At 44.8% G+C, this 12,829-nt stretch overlaps 1 long non-coding RNA gene and 1 pseudogene across 1 annotated transcript; both read left to right on the forward strand.

The window, feature by feature from the left end:
* The first annotated feature begins 355 nt into the window (after window positions 1-355).
* On the forward strand, window positions 356-9,358 carry LOC104872720. Its single transcript, XR_783267.2, has 3 exons — window positions 356-427; window positions 6,678-6,819; window positions 8,998-9,358. It is a non-coding gene; the product is annotated as an uncharacterized LOC104872720 (long non-coding RNA).
* A 1,655-nt stretch (window positions 9,359-11,013) lies between these two features.
* LOC104872731 overlaps window positions 11,014-12,829 on the forward strand; it is an 18,811-nt pseudogene continuing 16,995 nt past the window's right edge.

The raw sequence follows: 12,829 nt of genomic DNA on the forward strand, positions 1-12,829 counted from the left end.
TCCCCTACTTTGTCTTTGAGAATTTTTGGACTTGACATTAGCGTTGTTTGTGGAGGTCCTACCTGTGTGCTCTGTTTCATTCAAATGTCTCTTTGTTTTCACAGTTCGTCCGTTTATCACAGAAACAAGGCTTCAAGAGCTGTTGGTGTTGGGCTGCCCTTTGCAACTCCCAAGCACAGCAGGGGCTGCAGGCTCGGTGGCGGCCATGTTCTGGTTCCCGGATGTCCCGAACTGGGTGTGCGGTCCCTTAGCGCCTCCTGTAGTTTGGAGCAAGTACCTCGTGGAGGGGCGGAAGTGCGGTCACTGGGGCGTGGTCTCAGAGAGGAGGCGACCCGCCCCTTCCTCTGTGCTTCCTGGTTTCCAGGAGGTGAGAAGCACATCTCCCACCAACATGTCCTGTGCACCCTGGGCCTGCAGCACCAGAACTGTGAGCCACATACCTCTTCCCTCCTCCTCACTGCCTGCACCGCATGTCTGTCCCAGCGGGAAAGCTGACCCACAGGGTGGTCTGGGGATGACCGTGCCATGGGTCACTGCTGCTTGAGGGGCTGGGCGCGCACACAGAGCCCTGTTCCCATCAGGGTCTGCAGCCGACCGAGACCCTGGTGTCCTCGCCATACACTGACACTAAAGAGAACAGAAGTCAGACATGGCTGCTCTTTGTACAGGTGAAGGAGAGTATGTCAGACGCCCTCTTCTGTAGACTGCTAAGCGTGCACCTGGCACTGGTGGCCCCTCTGTGGACTTTTCTGAATTAAGTGCCACAACCCTCGGCCACAGCGTGGCACCTATCCCTAAGTATTTAAATCTTTTTAAAAATCTATAACTTTGCAGGGGCTGTTCTTTTATGGACCTTGTAGCCTTCACATTTCCCTGCAGGCATTAAGCGCAAGCATTTTAAGCATCACCTGCTCACCTCCAGATAAGTCTTGTCCTCTGGAGACTGAAGGTGCGAAGCTGGTCTCATGCGCAGGCCTGGCCCGAGCCCTCACTGGCTCCTGCTTAGGGTCCAGTCTCCGTGCCTCCACTCGCAGCCTCTTTCCATGCTGGGCCTCAGGGCACTCTCCTGAGTGACAGCAGTGGCCAGGGAGTTGTGGTCCAGGGGTCCTGTGTCACCCAGAGACAGACAGTGCCGAGCCTCCAGCCAGGTCCCCAGGATGAAGACAGGGATGTGTAGTGGAGCTGAAGGCAGAGCAGTGACTGTGGGGAACTGGACCTTGGAGGGCTCAGCTTCTGCTTTCTACTGTGAATTCCCTTGGGTGACAGCGATGGTGCCCGACTGCTCCCCAGTGACCTCCCAGAAATGACCCAAGCTGTCCCATCATTGCCCCAGTTTCTTAGCAAATAGTTTTCTTTTATTGTATGGTTCAATCGAGTTTTTATTTTTAAGGGGAAAATTTCTTGCCCTTGAAACAGTTTAAGGCCAAATTTAAAATGCAGTTTTTGTTGCTGCTCATTTCTGCTTATTTTATCAATTTTATGATTATGTGGAGCGTTTATCTTTGGGATATGACATGTAGCCTGCCTCACTTCTACCTTACTTTTAAAAAGATTATCTTTTAAGGCAAGCACAATAGTACATACTTGTAGCCCCTTAGCCCCAGGTACTTGGGAGGCTGAGTCAGGAGGATTGCCTGAGACCAGGAGTTCAAGGCCAATCTGTGCAAAATAGCAAGACCCCCATCTCAAAAGAAAAGAAGAGAAAGAAAAAAACAATCATCTCCTTTTTCCTTTGTGATGATATATGTCATTTCTTTTCAAATGATGCCAACTTCTCTCAATCAAAATGTTTTTCTCAAGCTAATAAGGAACTTCTGGAATTGGAGTGTGGCCACTTATTTTTCATTACATATGTATGTAAATGTTGGTATAAGACAGTGACTTTATTAGCTTAACTCAGTTTTACCCATGGTCTGCTGTTTCATCTTAATTGTCAACTTGGCTGGACAAAGACTTCCTGGAGAGGCAACTGCGCGGCTGGAAGAGGCACCCTTTCTCTCAAAGGAGCTGTCACCCAGCTCAGAAAATGTGTGCCTGCAACCTGCTGCAGGGAGTCAGGAATACAAATGGCTGTGTTCTTGCTCTTTTCTTAGCTGCCTGTTCAAAAAACAACTATGTGTGCTCAAAAAATGTTTTATAAATGCAGAAAATTGTCAGAAATAACCTAGAGGCTTCCCCCACAAAGACAGAGCCGGAGCATGGTGACACACAGGCAGAGCAGAGTCTGTGTCTTCTGAGCACCGAGGCAGCCCACCCGGGTTGCTCCTGTGCCCGGCAGGTTTGACCATGCCTGACTCTCTGCTGTCCACTTACGCACTGTGCCTTATGCTCACAGATGAACAAAAACCACCCTAGGAAAACTCAAAGGCACTTAAGCGGTGCGTGACATTTGTTGAGTGATTAAGCAGATTTTTAAAAATAAGTTGAAAAATTGAGGTTAATAGAGAAGTTTGTACAGGCATTCCCTCAGTGTCTTGGAATTCCATGAGGAAGATGTGCAGATCTGCTGCGGAAACACTGCCCACTTCATGGGACCAATGGCAACGCCCTGACAAGGGTGCAGCAGCCTCCTAGGGCCCCTCCTGCCCCATATCCCGGGGGTGGTGGTTGCTGTCACCCATTTCCTCCATGCACAGTGGAGAAAATACACATCACTCACCAGTACACATGCCTTCGCTTTTACTGTTGAAATAATTGGATGCAAAAAAATCAAAACAATTAGAACAGGCAGGCCATAGAACAAAATCATTTCTCCAAGTCTCAGGGACCCAGGAAGATCAGCAAGACTCCATGAGATTGGAAGCGCCCTAAAACAGGGCCGAGATGGTTGTAATAACAGAGCACTCCAGAGGCCCAGAGGATGGGAGCTCTACCCAGAAGCTGCAAGTGCAGAAACACTCCTGCTCCACCTGGTGGTCTTCAGTTTCACCTGCTGTGCTGTGATGCACCTGTGGTCCTCTGCTCCACGCCCCACATGCTGCACATGCTGCCCTCTTTGTGAGCCGCCCATGTTCTCAGACACAAACTGACGGCAGGAGAGCCAAGGCTTAGCTCCATGGCATCCCCCAGTACTGGTGCTTTGTCAGAGGGCAGGTAGCTGTAAACGCATCCCTGACTGTGGCATTTCTGATAGCATCAAGCAGGAAAAGATCTGTTTTTCCAGAGGGGCCAGCATTCCAAATGACCCTCCGTCCGCCTGGCTGCTCCGCCCTCCTCTCATGCCCTTGGGTGTCTTTTCCTATGTCCGGCAGCCAGCCGTGTCTCTGTCCTTTCCTGCCATTTGAAGATTGGCGTGGTCTGAAAGGAATCTCCGCCCTCCAGCTCCCAACAATAGAATGTCTGAAAGCAAACGCAGCAGCACCAAGAACTTCACCATGATCTTTTCTCATTATTCATAAAAATAGATAGGAAGCCATTGCAGAACCAACCCACGTAAGACCATGCCCTTGGGCATTCATCAGATCTCGTCTCAGATAACTGACCTACAAGTTAAAGCGCAGTAGACTGAGTAAACTCAGTAGACTCGGAATTGGAGAATAAACACAAGTGTGTGTCTTCCGCACAGAGAGAAAGCAGGGCCAGCAGAGCATTTCTCCTTCAAGTTCCAGGTCCCATCAGGGTCTTGGAGAGATGAGACGGAGAGCACCTTTTCACCTGAAAGCCTGCAGGAAAGAATTTAGGTGTCTACACCGCTACCAGAAGCACTAAAAATGTGGAGATAGCCATGCTTACTAGTTAGCATCAGTGTAGTAAAACCAGTCTGATAGACAACCCACACTGTTAGTAAGTTAACCATCTAATCTGTTAACGCTGCACTGTAATGTCTTATCTCTTTGCCATTACCATAGTAGATAATAACAAAAAAAACTTATCCCCACAGGATATTTAACTAAGTCTCAGAACAATAAATAAAGAATAAAGGGTTATAGATATGACCCCAAGATAACAGATAATAAATAAATATGGATAATAACCATAAGGGAGAAATACCTTGTTTATAGTGTGAGTGACTGGGTAAGGAGTGGTTTGAGTTACTGAAATCTAAAAGCAGAGAAGAATAGGAGAAGACAGAGTAGGGACCGGGTGTTCTTCCAGGGGACAGGAAAAGCTCATTATGGACACGTGCACTTTGAACGGCCTGCAGGAAGTTCAAGACAAGAGACCAAGTACAGTTAGTTACATACATTTGGAACTCTAGATAGTGGGCAAGAGATGTAAATGAGTGGTTATAAGTACATAAATAGTATCGATGTGTGGGAGAGGAACTGGAGTTTCATTTTGGTGTGCACACACAGCCATCCCCTAGCACGGGTGGGTAGTTTCAGGATCTCCCCACCACAGACCCCAAAATCAGAGGCTCAGTGACCACATGTCCTGGTTCGCGAAGACGGTCCTGACAGACATCTGCGGCAGAGGCCTGGCAACCACACCTGTCTCCTCTGCTTCGGACTATAAACTGCTGGTCGGGTGGCGCAATGCACTGCAGTGTCTTTCTTCCCCTTCCCCGGACGAGCCTCTCAGGACCCCTCTGCCCGCAGCCCCAGCTGTCCATGGGCCTGTCCCTTGGGACAGTGCCTCCTCATCCTGCGTCACAGTCAGGAACTGAAGGCTCCCAGGATGACACTGAGTGCAAGGGCAGATTCCTGGGAAATATCCGGGAAGCCACGAGGTGTCCCCGGCCCAGCAGCCCACAGAGTGACCTCGGCCGGGCCGCTTCTGACTGCTCTTCAGACAGCTGAGCTAATGCTTGTGCTCCTGCAGTGCTTGTGGCCTCTCCGTGGTGTGCCATGTGTATTTTAAGGTCTTTCCTTAAAGCAAATTCAAATTTAAGAAGCAGCCACCAAGTTAAGGAGTGAGTCTCAGACCTTCCCACTGGCTGTGATATTCAGACCTGTCCTAAGAGAATGTCATGCTTTTTGTGAAAATTAGTCACCAGTGGTAACTCTGTCCTTTACAAGCTCTGCTGGGTGCCACCACACAGGTCTGTCACCAGCTTTGCGACAGCAGGAAGCAGGCTTGTTAAGCCCACTGCTCAATGGTGGTTGAGTTTGGGTTGGAAAAAATCTAATAGGTTTGATTTCTAAAATCTAGGTTTTATTGCTGTATTTTCCCAATGGGTCCAGATAACACACATGTATTAGTGAAGAACAGGTAGGTGTTGTCCATTTTCCATTCCTGCATATTTGTGACCTTGGATTTGCTGTCCACCCTCACAAAAGCATCTTTTTGTCATTTGCAAGGTGGAGATAAAAGAAGTAGCTCCATTGCATGTTGTGTGTATTAAATAACATTCTAGGTGTATTTCATGGTACAATTTCAGGTGGACATTATTACTGTTACTTATTTGCAATAGTTTACTTGGTATCATTCCTTAGTTACATCACTGAAACAGAGTCCTAGACACTTCCACCAAGCCATACTTTCTTGTATTCCTTTGATATAATGGTTAAGATGAAAATACAATTCTCATCATTTTATAAAAGTCTGATAAGAGGGAAAATAAAAGTCTCTAGTGTATTTTAAAACTTGCCCTAAATGAACAGTTTAGGGATCGTTTGGTTTTGCCTGTCAGAATCATGGCTGGAGGGCGGAGATCTGGGGATTATTGACACAAAGACAAGCATTTTCCTGGCCAGTCCCAAGGACACAATGACCTTTGAGTCCCAAAGCAAGAGGCCATCTGAACTGTAGCCAGAGCAACCCTGGGAAGGAGTAGGAGAAATCATACTTTACAGATTAGTTTTTCCAACCCTCCTGCCCTTAAAGCCAAAGAGGCAAGCACATTTTTTTTTTTAAATCTGGCTCTGTGTTTCTGTTCTGTCAAAGATCAGACATTACCAGTATTTTATTTAATTCCATTGTTTTTTCCAGAGTACTGCCTTGCAGCTGGCCAGGTACAGATGCATAATGTATAAATCAGTCTTGTGGACTGTTATATTAAATTCTGGGGAATTGCTGATTGTCTTCAGATAGCCAAGAATGTTTCTCATGTGAGGTTTTCTAAAGCCCAGCCAGACTTGCAGTGGATCATATGCCCAGTGGCTAAGTGTAGGGGACAAAGGTCAAATAGCCCCAGTGTCCCGGGTAGGACCACAGCATTTTGTAGCTGTGCTGTGGCTCTGGGGCTGGTGAGCATTGGCACAGTGACCATTAAAGGTGCCACACTTTACTGGCTGAAAGACAAGTTCTGTTTCATAGTGATTGGCTTGGGTCATGCAAAAAGAACCACAAAAAAATTTCAAAAATCTTGCTAATTCAGAGCAAAATAACGGCACCCTTGGCTAGAAATGTGACATACATTTGTGGAACATGTCACGTGTCTCTTAGGATGGATAATGAACCTCAATTGCATTTACCACTAACGTAGATTTATGAGTGAAGGCGAGGAGTCACTGAGGAAGAGCCGCGGGCCAGACTTAAGATGCAGGAAGACAACTGAATGCCCTTTCCCCCTGCCTGGAATGTCTCCATCTCTCTTGCCAACCAAGGCAGGTGGCAGTAGAGAGACAGTCATGGGGTTTGCTGGGAACTGGGCTAAGGTGCACTTCGACCCAACAGATAGTCAGCTACTGAACACCTTGTGTTAGTGGAAACAATATTCTTTTCTACACAGTGAAGTCAGTAACTGGTTTAAACCAGAGTCTCTTGGTTCTCACTTAACCACTGTGGTTCCTCAGGAGCTGGGGACCTAGGAGCACATGGGCTGTTGTTATGACAACATAACTCACAGTGAAGAAAGACTCTTCTTTAACACAACAGTTGTCCACATCATGGAGGAAGCTTTGCACATCGACCTTAGATGGGATACAATTCAGTCTGGTGAGTTTCTACACTTGCTGCTCTGTGATTCCAATTATTTTCCAGAAATTTCAGAAATATGGGAGTCACAACGAAGTTCGGCAGAATGAACGATCGCCTGGATCACACACCTTAGCACCACATGAAGTGGGGGTGTCTCCTGGCACCCTTCCCATGAAAGAGGGTCAGGGACCATCACACTCACCAAATGCATGACTGTCTCCGCTATAGGTGCTGTGCTAGATGCAAACTTCAGAGGCAAAGGTGTTCCTAGCGATGGTGGAGAAGGTGTTCCAGAAAGAAACTACAAGTTACACAAGGGTTCCAGGGGCATTGTGGTAGCATAGCACCCATGCCTGTGTCGCCAGCTGCTTGGGTTCTCTCTGTGGCTTGACTGGGTAGAGAGCAGCACTGAGAATCTTCGATGGTTTCAGACACTGGGAGATGTTGGAATGAGACCTGGACATTTCACCTGTGGGATGGATGTGGATCCTGGGAACTAGGGCTGGACTCTGGTAGCTAGCTAGCATAATGCCCTCAAATATGCCCATGCCCTAATCCCCTAAGTCTATAAATATGTTAGCTTAAATGGTAAAAGAAGCTGTGTAGGTGCGACTGAGTTGGAGAAAGGAGTAGTATCATGGAGTATTTGGGTGGGTCCATGGAACAGAGAAGCAGGAAGACTAAGGTAGGAGAGGAAGAGGAATCATGGAAGCTTAAATCAGAGGCGGGTGGGGCTTGAAGATGAAGGTCCTAAGCCACTGGCTTTGAGGATGGAGAAAGAGGCCACAAGCCAAGGAATGGGGATGGCCCTGAGAAACTGGAAAAGTCAAAGAAATGGTTTTCTCCCAGAGCCTCTGGAAAGAAGTCAGCCTTGCTCACATCTCTGTTTGGGGATTTCTGATCTCCAAAAGTATAATATGAATTTGTGTTGTTTTGATCTAAATTTGTGGTAATTTACAATAAGCAGCAATAGGAAATTAATACAGAAGTGTTCAGGAAGTTGCAGAGGTTTCCATTTTAGTTCCTGCACTCCTTCTCAAAGAGAACCCAGAAATGACACTGGCATCCAGATAAGCTCTGCAGCAAGGGCAGGGAAAAGAAGAACCTAAGAACAGGCCATTTAGCAGGCTCTGAGAGCAGTCAGTTTCCTGGCCACTGGCAATGGTCAATCCCAGCCAGATTCCAGAGGGAGCTGCCCATTGGCCAGGCCATCAGCATGAGCTCTGGCAGAGGAGTAACTACTGTGACTGTTTCCCTTCTGCAGAGAATAAACTAGGGTTATTGTTGATTCAAAAAAGAATAAGGCCACTGCCCCCATTGCTTCTACTTTTGGCAGCCAGACGTGATGTTATTTCCAACGCTGTGACTAAGGCAGCATCTACACTCTGGTTACAGGCTTGTTACTGTACTTCCTTTGGCCCCTTGCCTTGGGTCTAAAGCCGAATGCGGGCTCCGGCATTTCTGGGAGCCTGTCCATGGCTGTGGCTGTGAGTGGCTTTGGGCCTTCGTCTGGAAATGCCTGTATCCAACTCAGCCCAATCGGGATTGTCACTTATGTGCCATTTGCTAACGCACAGGTAATAATCTGGTGGCCATTTGTGCTGGAAAGATTTGAGCCTGACTCTGTTTAAATAACAGAATAATTGTGCAACAAATCCAAAGCCTGTTTTTACCCACTTAGGACACTGTGAGTCCAGAAGTAAGTGTAAGTCTGCTGTTGCGGTTCTACAAAGTTTAGTGGCCCCTGGACATTTTATTCTTTTCCACTTCTCTTAAAAAATGGTTCCTAGATGCTTAACTCCATCTTTACAGCAACACACTTGTTCGCTGCTCTGCCGCAGGTGTTTGCAGTGTGGGTCTCTGACAGAAGGGCCCATCACCTCTGGAGGCTGAGAAAAGCCCCTCAGGGAATAGGCTGGTTGGCTGGGGTCAGCTTTATTAGCCATAAGCGATTATTTTCAGTGATTTATTGGAGACCGAGATCAAAGTATTGAAGCTTTAATAAATCCTGCTAATTCTCAGATGATCAAGGAGAAAAATATAGCTCCCTTCCACAAATTTTAAAGCTGTAATTTGTCTTTTATCTGAAAATATTAGGTTGGTACGATTCAACTAAATGGCGGGGCGGGGGAGAGGGAGGGAAAGAGATTATATGTTGGATTATGGCGTAAGGATCTGTGGTGTTTTTCCCTATAGAAATGGTCGCCTGACACTGACAGACAGCCTCTGGAGTTAGCAGAGTTGGGGGTGTTTGTGCTCAGTAGTTCTGCAGCGGCACGCACAGCCAGTGCACTTTGTCTCGCCTGTGACTGGGCTCTAGTCGGGAGAAACAGCTCTCCCTGAACCTTTTTGCTCAAGCCTCGTGGTGGTGGGAAAGCGATGAAGTTAAAGAGGCCCAGCCGAGCTTCGGGGCTTCACTGTGCTCACCCCCGCGCCAGCAGAGAGTGAATTTACCTGTTCTGTGCTGTGCTGAAATTGGCTGTGCTCGCCGACCTAAAATGCGCTCCGCAGAGCGAAGATTGACAGCATTTCACCTCCGCTAATTACGATGAAGCTCCAGGAAGGCGGCCTTGGGAGAGGGCAGTGAAAGGAATGGGCACTTTTGACTGCTGATTTGTTAAATGATAATTATCACTGATAAGTTGTAGTTTAGAATTCATCTATCATTTGTTGAATGGTAGTCGATGCACATCTGTGTGCGTGTACATTTGTGAACGTGTACCTGCATGTGGGGGTGTGTTGTGGCTTAGGTCTAAGGTGTCCCCCGAAGGCCTCCTGCACCCTGAGGCGGAGCTTGGACGCTGCAGCTGCCATGCCCTGGGAGGTGCATGTCCCTGCCAGCTCCCCCTTCTTGCTCTGCTTCCCGGCCACCGTCTTGATGATGGCAGATGGCTAACCCATCCCCTCAGAGGAGGACAGACAGCCAAGAGAGATGTCTCTGGTATTGCTCAGTTTAGCAGCCAGCAAACCAAATGTATTAAAAGGACTTTTGCAACATTTTGAAATATAAAACATTCCTTTATTTGAAAATATGGCCCAGAACTGCTAAAGGAGGCGTTCTGTACCTCTTTGCAATAAATTAAACAATCATTTGGTTCGTTTAGAACCAAAAGCTAATATATAAAAGCAAACAGGTGAATTTTAATACACATTTTTGGAGTTCTTCAAAATATTTCAGTGTGAAGCATATTGATAACAGCATTGAGACAGGTCCTCGATTACCTGAGATTGTGTTTAGCATCACAAATGAACTATTTAGAATAAAAGCTTTATGTAATAAAACTTTTAATTTTTTAGAAACTAAAAACATTTAAATGTTTAATTTTACATTACTACTGCTTCAAAAAAATAACACATGTGGTAGTCACATGATTTCTAAACATTAAATTTTGCCTATTTTAAGTGTTTAGATATTTTGGGGAAGGCAGGATTTAAAAGTATTTTCCTACTACTGGTAGCTATAAGACAAAACACTGAAAGAATTTACCATTTTCCTTAACATATTTTATTGGTTTGAGAAATAATTATTTTATTTCTAAGAAAATTTTCTCTCTACTTACAGGCTGCTCACTTCAACATCCCAACAAAACTCCCTCTCCAGAGAGTTACGCTAGGTACCTATGTAAATGTTTCCCTATTTGAGCTTTCATACCACCAACAAAATAAAGCATTGTATCAATACTGATCAATATGCCCTGAGCAGAAGGTGTACCTCAGTGAACTCAGCATGGGTGAGGCTCTGTCTTCAATTCCCAGCATCAAAAAGTAATACATTAAAATAATTCCCCAAATTAGGAAATTCTGAGCAGTATAAAATTATAATCAAACTAACAGACCATAGTGAACCCTTTTCATGCATACAGATTTTTTCTACTAGTAAAGAACTATGCTAACATTAAAAACCTTTATCTAAAGAGGAGTTTCATTTTCCTTTACTAAAATGTTGTCATATTCATTAAAATATTGACTTTTCCTCCTTTTATGAGCTTATTAGGTAAAATTATACATACAATTGCAGGTTATCAGGAGAGCAGGGGATTTGGAGAGAGCAGAGAAATTTGGATCTTTGGACTTAAATTATTGTACAAGAATTCCTTAAGAACTGCTTTCTTCAGAGGACTTCTTTGAAGGGCTAGACTCGTTCTCCCTCCTGAAGCAAAATGTATGAAGAATGGCCTCTCTATAGTAGGCCCTAGGCTGTGCAGGGTGGTGATGGCTGAGAGGCAGGAAGTGAATGAGGGGGTCCTTCCCTTGGCCTTACGGCTGCCTGGAGAGAGTTCCCACACAACAGAGTTTAAGGAGATGGAGCCAAGAACCTGGAGAGGCCAGCGCAGTGTGAGCGTGGCAGACAGCAGAGAAGACAGCTACAAGGAGCGTGTCCTGGAAGGTGCTGTGAGGAACCCACCTGCAGCCAGGGAAAGAGGCACCTTAGCAAGCAGTCACTGAGACCCACACAGGCCTTGGGGTCACCAGGGCACAACACAGCCTGGTCCACAGAGCACCAGGCAGAGGCCTCTTGAGCATCACAGAGAACTTAGATCAAGTTCCTTCATAAAATTATAGGAGTATAAAACTACCCAGTGAGATGAATATCACAAATCTGGATGCCAGTCAAATGCTACCAGATGTACAGGGAAGCAGAAAGTAGAATTCAGAATGACTAAAGTAATCAATTAATAGAAATAGACCTAGAAATGACATGAACAGAATAATTAATGAGGACATGAAAATGTATGATTTCAGGCAGCAGTAGAGTGGTGGTTGCTAGGGACTAGAAGAATGCGGAATTGGGGGTATGTAATGGGTGCAGGCTTTCAGTTTTATAGGGTGAAAAGATTTAGGGAGGCAGAAGGTAGTGACAGTTGTACATTACAAGTGAATTTAATACCACTGGACTATACATTTCAAATAGGTAAGATGTTCAATTTTATATGTTAATTCTAGAATAGAATAAAAATGGAAAAATTAATATCTGTGTCCCATATGTTAAAGAACAAAGAAATACTGAGCACATTGGGACAAATGTGGAAAGTTTACAGTATTCTCAATTGAAGTTCTAGTAATAAAGTTCTTGAGATGAAAACCATACTGCATAGGATAAATAGCATATTAGACACTGCAGAAGAAAGGATCAGTAACTTTAAAGGTGGAGCAATAAAAACAGTCTAAAATGATGAAAAAGAAAAGAAAGTAATGAAATATAAATAGAGCATCATGTAACTGGGTGACTACTTCAGGGCTGCTACTATACATGTAATTTGAATTCCTGTGGAAGAGAAAACAGAAAAAACACTTGAAAAAATAATGGCTTAAATTTTTCCAGATTTCATGAAAATCATAATCTCATAGATCCAAGATGGTCAATGAAACTTTGATATAAGAAAGATATGGCTGAGCTGGGGTTTTTTATAACAAAAATACAGGCTTTCCCATACAACTCACCTACTTAAACAGATATAGCACTTTTATTAAAAGTTGCCATTTTCAATAGCTGAAGTTCTATTTTTAGTTCAAGGAAATCTTACTGAACAACATTGTGTAAGAGGTAAAATAAGCTCACTGTATTTCCCAAGAAGTTTCTGTAGTATTTGGAAAGTAATATTTGTGACTTTAAAATACTTGGTTCCATCAAGCCAACCATTTCCTCATCCATATTTTCCTAATTCTTCCTTTTACACATTCCTTTTGTCACCAATGAGCTTATGGTTCCATTTAATAAAGTACGGAGCTCCTTAAGTATTTAACATGAAACACATGGTGATGGACACACCCAGAAGCACTTAAGTCAGTGGGATATTCAGAAAATGTCCCATTCACTATAGCTCTGGGTTCCAAAAAATGTAAATCAACCACACCCATCTAAAATAATTTTGGATGGAGTACTTGAGTTAGGATATTTTCAGAGAAACAATCACAGAAGAAATTCCTTAAAGCAAAAGTATACAATAGTTCTTTCTAACATTCAATACACCAGGAGTATTAAATCTAGTTTTTCTTTTTTAAAAGATGGAACCACTTGAGGCCTTCT

The sequence above is a fragment of the Fukomys damarensis genome, unplaced genomic scaffold (assembly GCF_012274545.1).
Source record: "Fukomys damarensis isolate Sample0158 unplaced genomic scaffold, DMR_v1.0_HiC HiC_scaffold_30, whole genome shotgun sequence".
Lineage (NCBI taxonomy): Eukaryota > Metazoa > Chordata > Mammalia > Rodentia > Bathyergidae > Fukomys > Fukomys damarensis.